General features: G+C 37.4%; 1 pseudogene; it reads right to left on the bottom strand.

The window, feature by feature from the left end:
• LOC149192042 (uncharacterized) overlaps window positions 1-13,864 on the bottom strand; it is a 121,576-nt pseudogene extending 107,712 nt beyond the window's left edge.
• Window positions 13,865-14,088: the final 224 nt, after the last annotated feature.

Raw genomic sequence — 14,088 nt, 5'->3', positions numbered from 1 at the left:
TATGTATTTATCCTCGTAGCTCCCGATAGGGTAGTACTACTCCTTGATGGCATCCTGAAACGAATTCCAAGTGGGTGCAGCTGAAAACAATGAGGTCGTACTTTCATCCTTCTGCTCGCAGTCGGTTTCCCACCAGTCCTTGACGTGGTTGGCTACTTTGAGAAGTACAAAAGTGATCTTTTCTTGGCTGGAAAAATCATGAACGGAAAAATAGTCTTCTAACAGATTTAACCATTTATCTATAGCATCTACATCTATCTGACCCTAAAATATGGGAATGTCAAAGTTAACTTGTACCTTAAAGGGTGTGGCGCTTCCAGAGTAACTACTAGAAGTAGATGCGTCACCCCTGGGTAGCCGCTGAAGTATCTGGACAAAATAGTCCATCATCGCATTCCTTTGTCGCTCGAGGACTTCTTCGATCAATATTTTGATAGGATCTCCTACCCCCTCATCTTTCTTTTCATCTGCCATGGGAGGTCGTCGGGATTTGGGAGGATGGTCTTGCAAAGGTTTGACTAGTTCAAGCCCTAACTCCTTATATCCTGACTTCGTTGGGGACATGCAGAGAAAAGTAGAGAAAAAGAAGACCACTTTGATACCACTGATCCGGATTTAAACAGGAACACAACAAATTACAGAGATAACCATAAATACAGAGATGCAACAGAAATAATACTTCATTTCATTAATGTAAAACACTGAAATATGCTTACAAACATAAATGGAAATAAACTAGCTCGGGCGATGGTAGCTTATCTCTGAGAAGTCTGAACTGTGTTACAATGAGGCTCAAAGGCCTATTTATTATTGAGAAACAATGAAAAACCCTAAACATCCAAAAACCTAACCCTAGGAGATGAAGTGCCAAACTATAGGCCCTGTTTGGGTAAATTGGTACATCAACTTTCCGAGGTCATAACTTTGGCATACGCTCTTCGTTTGATGTGCACAATGCCTCATTAGAAAGATCTATCTATGGACTGCAAATTTTGAATGGCCAACATAGTTTATAACCCATGTTGGCCCCTATTTTCCCAAAAAATGTCGTTTAGGGCCTCAAAATGGCTCCGGAAGTTCAGGACCCGAAAAGCTACCAAAAATAGTAAATTGTGCTACAATTAAGGAAACTGGAAAACTGAAAGTGACAGTGGTGGGGGTCCAAGTGGGATACGAGGGTGGCCACCAACATCGACCTGGATCAAAATATTATAATTGAAGCTCATCAATATACACACATCTGAGGCTACTTGCTCAAGGAAATTTGGGAGGAAAGTCAAAACGTTCTAAGACATAAAAAATGTAAAATCTATATCTTTGTGGAATCTTTAAGGCATAAAATAGTTTAACATATATCTCTGAAACAAGCAATAGTTCGAAATATATTATTGAGGCATGACAAAACAGTACGAAGAGTTTCAAAAGTACAAAAGTATTGCAAGGAAGGGCATTATCTCTAGTAATATGAGTTACAGGGAGAATAATATTTATGTGCAACAAAATAATACCATCTTTGTGGGACAAGGATAGACATGTGACAAGGATAGATATGCAACATTTAATATTTACACAATGAATATTCAAGTCTAAGTTCCCTATGGAATAAAAAGAAATACAAGAATTGTATTACCTCTATGACATATGAAACTCTTCAAATCCAAATCAAAGGTGACAGAGTTGAGCACAAATCTGAGTTACGTATTAACATCCCCATGATTCCTAAAAACTTTGAATCTCTCTTTGGAAAAATAACAAGTCTGAATTTGTGTCACCTTAATTCTAATGAAGTTAGAGTTATTAATGACAACATTTTCAGTGGAATACAAGCCCTAACTATGATCGATACCATCTTTGTTTATAAAACTAAGGATGAAGGAGGTACTTCTGTTGGGAAAGGATGTATCTGTGAATAGGGCCAAGCTTCTATAGCTTATCTGAATATTATAAGGGTGGACAAGTAAGGTGAAAGAGGTACGTATAAATTTCTCTAATTTGCAAGTTCTAGTCAAGGTTCTCTAAGTTTGCTAAGCTTATCGAAAGGAAGATCTTAGATCTTAGAAGTCTATGTCAATTATGTCAATTATCTAGATCTTGATGGGTTTGTATAAATATATTGTGTAAGAAAGTTGTGTTCCCTCCCTTGAGGTCAATGACATAACAATCATGTTAGTACTCAAACCCCGTCCTTACATATGAAAAATCCAGGCCTTTGTGATCAAGATCAAAAATCCATTAATGAGCTCCTTCTCTTGAAGACTTGTCCATAGCATTACTAGGATTTGAAACTAACACATTAGTATATTTGTAGAATTTGCAATTTTGAAGTTTGGCAAGTCTTGAAAAACTTTTGATTTTGAGGCATCTAGGGTTTGTATCAAAACCCTAGGACCAATTGTTTCCACTATAATAAGAAGCCCTAGCCCTTGAGAATGATAGAATTGACATCATGTTAAAGAAGTACTAGACTAAGAGGGAGATGACTCTTCTAAAAATATAAGTATTTTATACCTTTTTAATTAAGGATGTTGTTATTATCTTTGAGTTTTTATTAATCTCTTATCTATGTATTCTCTTCTTGGTTATAATTGTTCTCCCATATTCACCCAGTGATATTTGCAGGAAATTAATTGAGATGACCTAGGCTTTGAAAAGAAAAGAATGAATAAATCATAACCAATAAGCCTTTCCAGATGCAGTCTAGAAGAAGAACCAAGGAACTGGAAAACTTAGAGTAAGGTCTGATTTTTGTAAAGAAGCAAATAACATCATTCAAGCAAGAAGGTTCTCCCATTACAAGGGAAATGATCAAGTTAAGACAATTGATTCAATTAGAAGAGTTACTCCATATATTTAAAGGAGCTTTCTGATTAAAGAAGACCTCGTATTTTGAGAAACAAGGATTCTTGAGCCAAAGGAAGTAATATTGACTTCAGAGGGAGTTGGAAGTAGAAGTGGACATGAAGGATCTTACGACTTGGGACTTGAAGTTACATCAATTGAATTGATAGTGTTGATGATGAAGAGAGGTAATACTGATGATTGGGATCTAACAAGGTTTCCTAGAAGAATATGAAGCAGAATTTTGTTGCACTACGGAGGTAAAAGATGTGGCAGTTGGTTCAATCAGTTTTGAAACAATTTGGCTCTGAAAAATGTTTGATGGACTATTTGACAACATGTTATATTCAACAAAGATGTGTTATATTGACCAAATTTATTTGAATATTATAAAATAAATAGGACAGTAAAAGCACATTATGATAATGGAGTCAGGAAACTACAAGTATATATCCATTAATGAACAGGTAGTTGATGCATTGATGAAGTCCCTTTTCATGGAAAAGGATGAGTATTTCTGAGACGCACTTAGGCTTGTGGATATCTCCTCCCTCATTAAGATGGAGTGAGGACGGACACCATGTTATCCACGTGTCACATACTATGGCCAGGACTAATAGTCGTAATCCTAGTGCATGAACACTGGTAGGGAGAATGGTGGATTAGATAAGCATCAAGGATGTACATTCTTGAATCATGTATTGTGGTTGATTAGATTAACAACCTAGGTTGGATACATGGACTTGGTAAAGCATGGTTTGGAGTACGTACTTTTCCTTCGGATTAGGAAATGTTCCTGTGAGTTCATACCAAAACACTTGAGTGGTGTATGATCCTTGAGAGGCAATGGTGTCCAAATTAATGCCCCCCAACATTGTGCTCTAATTTAGTGGAGAGATAGAGTGTACTTGTCAAGGCCTTGGTATTTTGACAATGTTGGTTATGATGATGTAATCATCATTGATGCTTATCAATCTGGATCATTTCTTATATAAGTTCTCAACTTAAGAATATCTCGATAAGTCGTTATGAATACATCCCTAGTTAAGGAGTGTTGAAATTGTAACTAGGTATGATCTTCATAATTGTCATTGTACTTGTATCAATATGTATTTCATGTAAAAACAAAAAGAAGAAAAAATATTTTTATTTTTATTATCAAGCATGTTCTTCATGCTTTGTTTTAGTCAAAAGAAAAAGTTAAGGGGCATATTCTTTGTGACCCTATGAAAAGAAGAAAAATCATTTTTTTATTAAGTGTCATTTGTTTCATCAAGTTGCCAAGTCGACCCTCCTAGAGTTCATGTCGGCCATATCAGAAACACACCCATTCACTTGTGGAAGAAGACTATATAAAGCCTATTTGAATTCCTCATTTGGAGAGCATGCACATTGGATCTAAGAAGAAGAAGCCACTCACAAAAGGATAGGAATACACGCCTAAGTAGCAACTACACACTCTTGGAGGCCAAGAACATAAGATAAGGTCATTCGCTCTACGTAACAATGTATATGTGGTATCTATGAGGTATAAAGCAATGTGAATTTTGTCCCTGAGGCTTGAAATAGTGCAAGGCACATTTCTGAAGCTTGTAACAGTGCAATACATTGTTAAGGCTTGGATAACAGTACGAAATATCTCTGAAGGATAAGAACTGTGCAAAGCATCTCTGACAATTTTGAGAAGCATTATGGTTGTGACATGTTGGAGGGAGGACATGGAATAATTGGTCTTCTATATGTGACTTGTATTTCTCTTGTTGATGAAGAATTTATAAGGAAAGGATTGGCGAGTTTTCTCTTTTTTGTTTTTGCACTAGCCTCTGGCCTAATCTCTGGTGTCTCTTTTATTTTCGTGTATTGTATTTGTATAATTACTTGATGACCTAATGAATGAAGTAATGGATAAATGGACTAACATATAAATAAACAGTCACAAGTAATTATCATGTAAGAAATTATTTATTACTCTTGAATTTCAACAGATCATGTTGGTATCAAAAGAGAAAATTTCAAATTTTGAAATTTGAATTTTTGGATCCAAACTTTTCAAGTCGGCCCTCCTTTAATTCAAGTGGGCCCCGGTGAAGAGACACCCATTCAAACAGGTAGAACACTATATATAAGGTACTCAACCTCCTCCACAAGGAACCATTAGATCTCTAGCTTGTTCATTTCTTCCCTCGCCAAAGCCATCAGTGATGAGGATCTGATTAATTTCCTGTATCTTCCTTTCAACAACCTTTTTAGCTGCAAAAATGTTGCCAAACTCCTTCTTATTCCAATATTTGAGCCTAGTTTTGATATATTTCAATCTTTTATGCAAGAGAAACATTTTCGTACCCTGAATCTGCATATCCTCTTTCCACCATTTTTCAATATTGCTGATAAAGTCTGGATGGGTGAGCCAGATATTTTCAAACCTAAAAGGTATGTTTCTTGGAGTTCCTATACAGGAAGCCTCAAGTTGAACAGGCCAATGGTCTGAGCCACCAAAAGGGAGTATCATCGCTGACATGTCAAGGCCTGTGAGTATAAGGTCCTCTGAGATAATAAATCTGTCTAGCTTTGAGGCTACTTGAGACTCTCCTCCCCTTTTATTGTTCCAGGTAAAGAGGCCATTACTTGTCTCTGTGTCTACTAACCTCATATTGTTTATAAAATTCTAAAAAGCTACAGAGTCTCTGCCTAGTGATCTGGTTCCACCTTTTTTTCCGACAGGGATCTGATCATGTTAAAGTCCCCTCCCAAAATCCATGGTATTCCTGAATGTCTGTCTCTTAGATCCTCTAGTGAAGTAAGCAGTCTGAGTTTGTCATCAGGCTTCTATGGACCATAAACTTTTGTGATTAAATAAACTTCCCTGTCTCCCAAAGGTTGAATAACCACTGATAAATAGTTCCTAGATGCTTCAGCATCCAAAATACCTAGTTTCTGGGGGTTCCAAAGTGTGAGAATACCTCCAGCTATTTTGTCTACTTTGACTTCTAGAAATTCATATCTAGTAAGCCATTTGTTGTTAATTTATCTTATTCTTTCTATTAAACATTTAGTTTCCTGGATGAAAATGATATCTAGTTTTTCTTCTTTCATTCTATTGCTATGATTCCTTTGTTTCCTTTTACTCCCTAGACCCCTAATATTCCAAGTTGTGAGCTTCATTAAGAAATATTTGTAAAAGAGTAACTGGTTAGGTCTTTCATCTTACCTGAATCTATCATCAGTTTTCCACATTCTATCAGCAGCTCATTTTGTTTTTTCCTACCCCTTTTCCTGCCAGGGTTCCTGGGAGCAAGTCCCGATGTGGTCTTCATAGTGTTCACCCCTTCGTTGTCCTGACTCTCGAGGTTTCTTTTGATTCCCAACCCTTTTGCCTGAGTTTGCCACAGAAACAGTTGTTGCACTCTATCAAACTCCTCTTGTGGTAGTGAATCCATTCCTTTAGTGGTTCCCTGCTCCAGGAATTTTTCCAGATGTAGATGCTCCCTTTCGAGAATATCCTGCAATTCATGATCCTCCGTTTCCACCTCACTCGGGGTCATCTATTGTTCCTTATCAAGTTCCATGGTACTCAGCATATCCTCCTTTTATTGGTTATTGTCATATGTTTCCTCCATATTTTCTTCCTTTTCCTTCTCCCTTGGGCTGTCCTTCAGAGTTTGATTTTCCTTATCTAGCTCCTCTTCTTCTTCTAGTACCTTGTACCTATTCTAGCTTGTCTTCTTTTGCTCGTGGATTTTTTTTTAAACTTTCTCCCTCCTTTACCTTTATTTCCCACTTTTTGAAAGCTATCATTTTTTTCCCTGAGGTAGCTTTAGTTCTACTCCCTATTTTGTTTAGAGGGCAGCCCCTGAATAGATGCCCATGTACATGGCATTTGCAGCATCTGAAAGTAACTTTCTCATAGTCCACCACTTGTACCCATTCTTCATCAAAAACTTCCAGAATCACTTCATCCGGTAGAGCTCCAGAGAGATCCATCTCCACACATATACGTGCAAAGGATGTGTACTTTCCCTACCTAGTGGCCTCAGATATTTTTACAAAATGCCCTAGTTTATTTCCTATTGTTGTTAATGATTTTGGCTGCCAATAATCCAGTGGTAAGGAGTAGAGTCTTACCCAAACTAGGACCGAAGTGAAAGTCTCTCGCTCCAGGACAAAATTCATCACCCAAGGCCGCATATAGAGGCCTGTAGTTGCATAGAAGTAGGGCCCTCCTTCAAACACCCTGTCTTTATCCTCAATGTTAGTGAATACTACAGTGAAGAAACCCTTTGATCCAAGGTGTAGGTCTATATCCCCTTTAGGTTTCCAGTGATTCTTTATCCATGCTTGTAAAGCCTTCTCCGTTGGCCATAACCCCATGAATTTACAAATGACTACGTAAGTCACCATGTGATCCCTATGCGCATGTAGCGCTGGATCACTGAACACCACTCTGGGTGTGATAGTGGTCCTAGGATTACACGGTCCATTTTGTTTTTTTTCTACGTTCTGATTATCTTCCTCTATTCTTTTCTCTCTTTTTTCGTCTTCTCGCCTATTCTCCTGCTCTTGTTCAACTCTGATGTCCTGTTTTCCTCCTCCTAAAAAACCTGTTTCAACCTCCAATGGTTTCTTTCCATGACTGGAGACTGCCTGACTGTAGGAGGGAGTGATACCCCCCCCCCCCAACGCCCCTCCATGGTGCCCAAAACTTAATTTCTTCTGCAAACCCTAGCTCTCAAGACCTCCTATATCAAAATTTCTTTCATTGTGATGTTGATCTACCTATCATCAAATTTATTACCTCTACTATGGAGGCTCGAGAGTATTCTTTTAAAAGACATGAAAAATTAATCTACCCCATTTTTTTCTATATCCTTGAAACTTATCACCCATGAACCACCTTCACTTTCTATTTTCTAGATTGTTTCAATTACTTTCTTGTAGCTTGCATATCTATGAAAAAAACTTTGTGTTGTCATATCCTACATACCTAGACCCATAACACTTTTCTTTTGAGTCCCAAACCCTTCTATTTTTCCAAGAGTAATTATATCTATTTTTCCTCAAGCCTTTTTACTGCTTTTTTTTAATCCTCTATTAAATAACCAAACCCTAAATTGTGGTAGTTTGCTACCAAAGTTTCCTCCACTTCTCTAAGTATTTTATCACCCTTCTAGTTTTTTTCCTTTGACCATTGCATAACTAGATTTTGCAATTTTTCATATTTTGATATAATTATATGGTGGGGGGTGGGGGGTGGGGGGGGATTCTCACAAGTTTCCATCATAATGCATTCATAACACACTTCTTTTGTTTATAAACTCCTCTTCCTTCATGCATTCTAGATTCAAATTGAGAGTGCTAGTAGATTTCTCCTAGGTAGGGGATGTTTCTAACATGGTTGGATTATGGTTAGAATCCCCTCCCAAGGAGACCCATTGTTTAATTCTAGTTTCTTCATTAAGGAATAGTTCAGAAACCAAGTTCAATCAAGTTTCTTTATTGTTTAAGTCTCTCTCATTCTCTTATTTGTCTAAGTTGACATCAATTTAATTGGTTCCACATCTAGTAATCCTACTTCTTCTAGTGTTTTGAAAAGGTACCCATAAATATAATCCTCCTTTGTGGCGAGTCCCATATTTTTTTGGCCCTTGGAGTAAATTTTATATCTCTTCCCATTTCCTCTAAAATAGAGATAAATAAATCCTTATGGAAAAACCTATCTTAATACTCCACTATGTCCATGTAAGGTCCATATACATTTAGGGTAATTTCTTTTCCAAGATCTAGAGAGAACATATTAGTTCCCCATGACCTCCCCATAGCATCAATATAACAAAATTCCCAATTGCTAAAAAATTTTGACAACTTTTGAGAATATTTTCCCCCTCAATCATAAGTTCTTATAATATAATGATATGTGGATTTGAATCCTTTACCATTCATTTTAGGAAGAAAAAAATTGATCGGTTGGTCATCCCTTAGAAATTTAAGGTCATCAAAATAATTGTAAGCACTCTTTATGGGAATTTTATATAAGAGCCCTAATTAAGGGAAATTTCTTTCCACATTTGATTTCTAACAAAACTTGTGTTTGTGCAAAAGACATAAAAGACTGACTTCCTCTTTATGGGGCCTTTTCTCTATTTCTAAGTGATCCAATCCTCCTTCCACTTTCCCATGGAAATAAAGACTTCATTTTTTCCTCTATTTAATATTATACTTCAAAATACTGATATAAGTTTTCTTTTTTATGGTCTCTATAACTTTTTTATATATGCCAAGGATAGTTGAGGAGATAATACTTAGTTCCTTTCTATAAGATTCTCTTCTACCCCATGAACAGGGATAAGGCAAGGAATTTTAGGGATTTAAACTCTAGACAGGCTTGGTAGGAAATAATTCAAAAGTTCATATATTTTGATTTCATTCAAACCCCATGACCCAATTCAATGGATTTTCTTTTATCCAAAGAAGGATAATTTTCTGACTTACCTAAAAGAGTCAAGTCTCCCTTTCCATCACTGGAACTTCAATTGTTGGTTCCTTAATCTAATTAGTGTCCAAGAGTTGTGATACCACTATTGAAGGAGATTATTTTGGGAATTCAACAGTCCCATTTTCCTCTAATTCTCCTTCATCCTCAAATTTTCATTCATCCCTATTAGGACATCCTTGTCATCTTGCAAATTGTTCTTCAGTGTCTGACTTATTTTATGGTTTGCAAGGGATCATTTAGATTCTAAGTGTCTGTAGCAATGAAAGTGATCACACTTGAAGGGGGTTCCTTCATAATCTATATTTAGGAGAAAATGGTATGAACCATTTCTTATATCCATTGTCTTAGCCAACCCTTTGTTTATGTCTAGTATAAAAAAGATATAAGAAATACCTAGGTAACTAGTGTCTTTGAAAGTCGAGTCAACTTCATCAAAAAATGCCAAGTGCATTCCAATTTCCTCAAATGCTCCTTCTAACCATTAGCTAGTGGTAGACAAAATATACTTATCAATACCAACATAATATCCAACCTAAAATATCTTACACCAAAATATAGATTCCATTTATTGAGAAAAAGTGGCTATGCTCCCCATTTCCACCCATTATGCATGATATTTCTAGCATCTCTTGACATTTGGAAGGTCCAAACCATCCACCCTCTTATCAACAATAATATACTAGGATTGTAACCTATAATGGGCTTAAAATTTGATTTTTTTTAGATTACATGTTCAAGGAGAACCCTCATTTACTTCCCTTCATTTTGTAGATGGTACATAGGGTAAACCCTAGATTCTTTAGGGCACAAATCTAATAAAAAACAAGGTTGGAACCCATTACGACAATATACTTATTATGATCTCTATGTAATTTTACGGGAGTTGAACCTCGACAGGGAGAATAGCAATAATTCCTCCCAACCACCTAAGATAAAACCAATTGACAACGCTCAAATTTTGATATGGTCCATACCTTTACAATTGGAGCTCATTCTTTTGCCTCTTAAATGACCTACAAGCACCAAGTCCTCCATCCCTAAAATCTCATTTAGTTTTGTCTTCTCACCCAAGAATAGGTTGAAAAGTTTTTATTTCCTTGTTATACATTTTATTCACTTTTGTTTCCACTTTCTCTCTATTAAAACCTTTTCTTTGAGATATAGATTGAATACTTTCTCATATGGTTGATGTCCATCTAATCTCCTATGAAAACTAATTTTGTACACCATTATATTTTTTTGTCTAAGCCATAAAATGGATATTTAATGTCTCTACAACTTTTTGTTGAAGTGAATATGAATTTAGTGCAATAAAATAACCACATTAAATCCATGTACTCACCAATCCTTTAGGATAATTCCTATAAATACTCTAGATCTTTCCCACACACTTCTCCATAGGATTTTCCATCTTGCAATTAATATTATTGGTGGATGCATCACTTGATGTCATGACCCTATTCCTAGTTATATTTATCACTTATGCACCAAAATCAAGAAAGGCCTAAGTCATCTCCCTAATGATACCAATGGTCTCATCTTCTAGTGAGATAGACCCCAAGAGCATTTATTCCATGGGTCCAATGTGTCACTAGAAGGAGAAAATTTTGAGTTGGACCATACCTAATGGCCCTCCAATGGATTCTATGAGTAATCAATCACCTCTTCCTATACCATGAACATGATATCAACCTTCTTTACCTCTTATTTGCCTTTTATTTCAATATATAGGGCGTATGAAACCATAAATATACCAGCATTGATCTCCTACTCGATATTTGTAGTGTCATGACTATGTACCAAAGCTTTAATCAAGCTTTTGTTTGATCAATGTTTCATTTTCTAGTTATTCCCAAGTGACCATCTACCAAATCTTCCATCAAAATTTTACCTGCTTATATTTATTATGCTAATTATTTCCAAATGAATATGTAATCATGTGGTTAGGCATCGTAACTAACCACATATCTGTGTGAGAGATCCGAACAAGCATGAGTTTACATAGGTAGAGATCATAGGGTGTCTTATTTTACAACAATGACATCTTGTATTAATAGTGTTTAGGTGAGACTATAATGATTACCACTCCCCTTTTGAACCCAATCCTAATCATGATATATAAGGGTGATTTCTATTAGATTATGGCACCAAAAATCAACATCAACTTGTTGATAAAAGGAAGTTCTCTTAGGGTTCTAAACAATGAATGGAATATGTAATTCAAGGTTACTATGTTCAGTAGAAACAAGGAAACTAAGGTAAACCCTAACTGCCACTACCAATGGATTTGTCTACTCTTCCTTAACAAAATATTGTTTATCTTCTCTACTTGGCATGACTTACAAATGAACAAGACATTACAACAATTCAATTTATGTCAAGTGATGGGTAGAATTTTTCATTGATAGTGATTTATTTTCTATGAGGTTAGCATTTAGCATTTCGTTATGCTTGTTTTTCTAACAAAAAAGGGGGACCCACCTTGATCTATTTGAATTCTCTCTTTGAAGCGAAATAATGTGTCTTACTCCCTCTTTGTTGAAAGTTTCTCTCATTTAGGGATAAGCCAAGGCATCTATCTTATGATGATATGTAAATGATTAATGTTACATTTTATTTTACTTTAATCAGAAAAATATATATATTGAACCATTTGTAAATGTTATGTTATTATATGAATTTTTTAGTGTTGTTTAGTCTCTACCTTTTGTTTTTAAAGTCAATATTATGGTACATTTTATATATTTATTTTCCCACAGAAAAAGTTGTGTCTCTTTTTATTTCAAGTAGAAACATTTAAGGACATTCAATAAAAACATGAAAAAGCATCTAAACTCTTAGGAAAATATAAAACTCTATAAAAATCTTGGTGAAATTTTAGTAAAATAATGGGACTTTACCCATATGGATCAAACAATTAGGCACCAAAACAAAATATACTAGTGGCCTATATAATATCTAGATTTTGGAGGGGTTTAGGGTAAAACCCTAGGATTTACTGCAGCACCTCTTTGCAGGCACCTGGAGCTAGGTACTCGACAATCGACAGTTCACTAACCGTTTCTGTTGCAGTCGAGCCCATCACCATCTGCTGTCAGTTACTGCTTGCGTCATGGGTGATTCTATGGATGTCGAGGAGCTCAATTTTTCTGAGGACCCTTTCCCCGATCATGTCATTTTTGGAAACCCTAATCTCTCTACACCAACATCTGGCTCTACCCTCCCGTCCGAACCTATTATGTCTATTTCCGCACCAATGGTTTCCTTTATGGGGCATTGTACTACTCCTCTGTTTATCGGGTCGCTATCCATCAAATCTCTAGCTCTGGACTCCCCTCTGTTATCTCCTGGTACTCTTCACATTCTTACCACGAACTCTCCTCCATCGCCCTCTTTTGACCCTAATCCGCTGGCCGACCATCTCCATCCGTCCATCTCGACCTTCTTCTCTGCGCCGTCTGAAGATATTCATGCATTTTAGGCTCCAAACCCTCCCTTTTCTACGCACTCTCCATCGGAATGCTTCGATACCCCTGCTATAAAGGTCAAGTCTGTGAAAAATATCTCTCTGGAAGGTTCACCTGATCCATTGGCGGATCATCCATCTGCCCCTCGAACTAGGAAGTGAAAGACAAAGTGTGTGAAGGCGACCTCAAAGGACATCATCATTCGGTTCGGCGAGACCTCTGCTTGTGGGGAAGCGGCATATATGGCTAGCACTGTACTAGTTGGACACATTCGGGGTAGAGCATATTTGGCATCCAGACTCACACTTTGGGTCCGAGAGATTTGGGGTGGAATGTTAAAGGAATTTCCCGAGGTGTAGGTCTTACCCAGAGGTTATTTTGCCCTACATTTTGCAAAAGGAAACTACACGGATTTGGTCCTCGCTAGGTACTAGCACATTGAAATGGCTCCAGTACTCCTCAACAGATGGAGCCCGCTCTTCGATCCAGAGAGGGAGCAAATAGGGGCAGGGCCACTCTGGGTGCGCTTGTCAGGGCTTCCATTACAGTACTCGTGCGAGGAGGTTTTCATCAGAATCGAGAATGTCCTAGGCACCTACCTGGACCATGATCGAACCTTTGTGCAGTCAAAGAACAGAACCCTAGCCCGCATTCTGGTTCACTTGGATACTCGCGAGGGTTTAGAGGAGAAAATCACACTTCAATGGGGGAAATACACCAGGGTTTAGATCCTGGACAATGAAGGAGTTCCCTTCCGCTATCGGAGATGTCACAGGGTGGGATACATTTTCAAAGATTGTCCTCTCATCAAGAAATCAGAGGATCCTCTGAAGGCGTCACCTGCTCCTTCAAGGATTGACTCGCCGGCTTTGCAGCGCTCACCTATTCCAGGCCTTATCCCACCGGCCAGCAATGTTCCCCTGAAGACGGTGGACGAAGTGCACAGATCGACATCGCCCCCACTTACCAGAGCTCGGGCCGCAGTTGAATCCACAAAAGCATCGAGTATTCCTCTGACCTCTCTATCTCCTTCAATTGCATTATGCACATCTTTTGATCCAACATCCATTATCACTTCTGTGGCACACTGCACTATGGCTTTATCTCCTTCTATTGCCACTACTGCGCCATCTTTACACTCGTTATCCACTTTCTCCACCTCTCCATCTTCTAACAGAATTTCATCATCTCTCCATTATAATATTCGTTCTCGTACCCTATCTAGCGATACACCGGCACATTTTGTTGGTTTGGGACTCACCCTACCCGGCTTGGCTATTCTACCTTCTTGGG

The sequence above is a fragment of the Pinus tabuliformis genome, chromosome 2_2, assembly GCF_031772625.1.
Source record: "Pinus tabuliformis cultivar Carrire ecotype Pingquan chromosome 2_2, CPIR1, whole genome shotgun sequence".
NCBI lineage: Eukaryota > Viridiplantae > Streptophyta > Pinopsida > Pinales > Pinaceae > Pinus > Pinus tabuliformis.
This window is presented reverse-complemented; position numbering and strand designations above follow the sequence as displayed.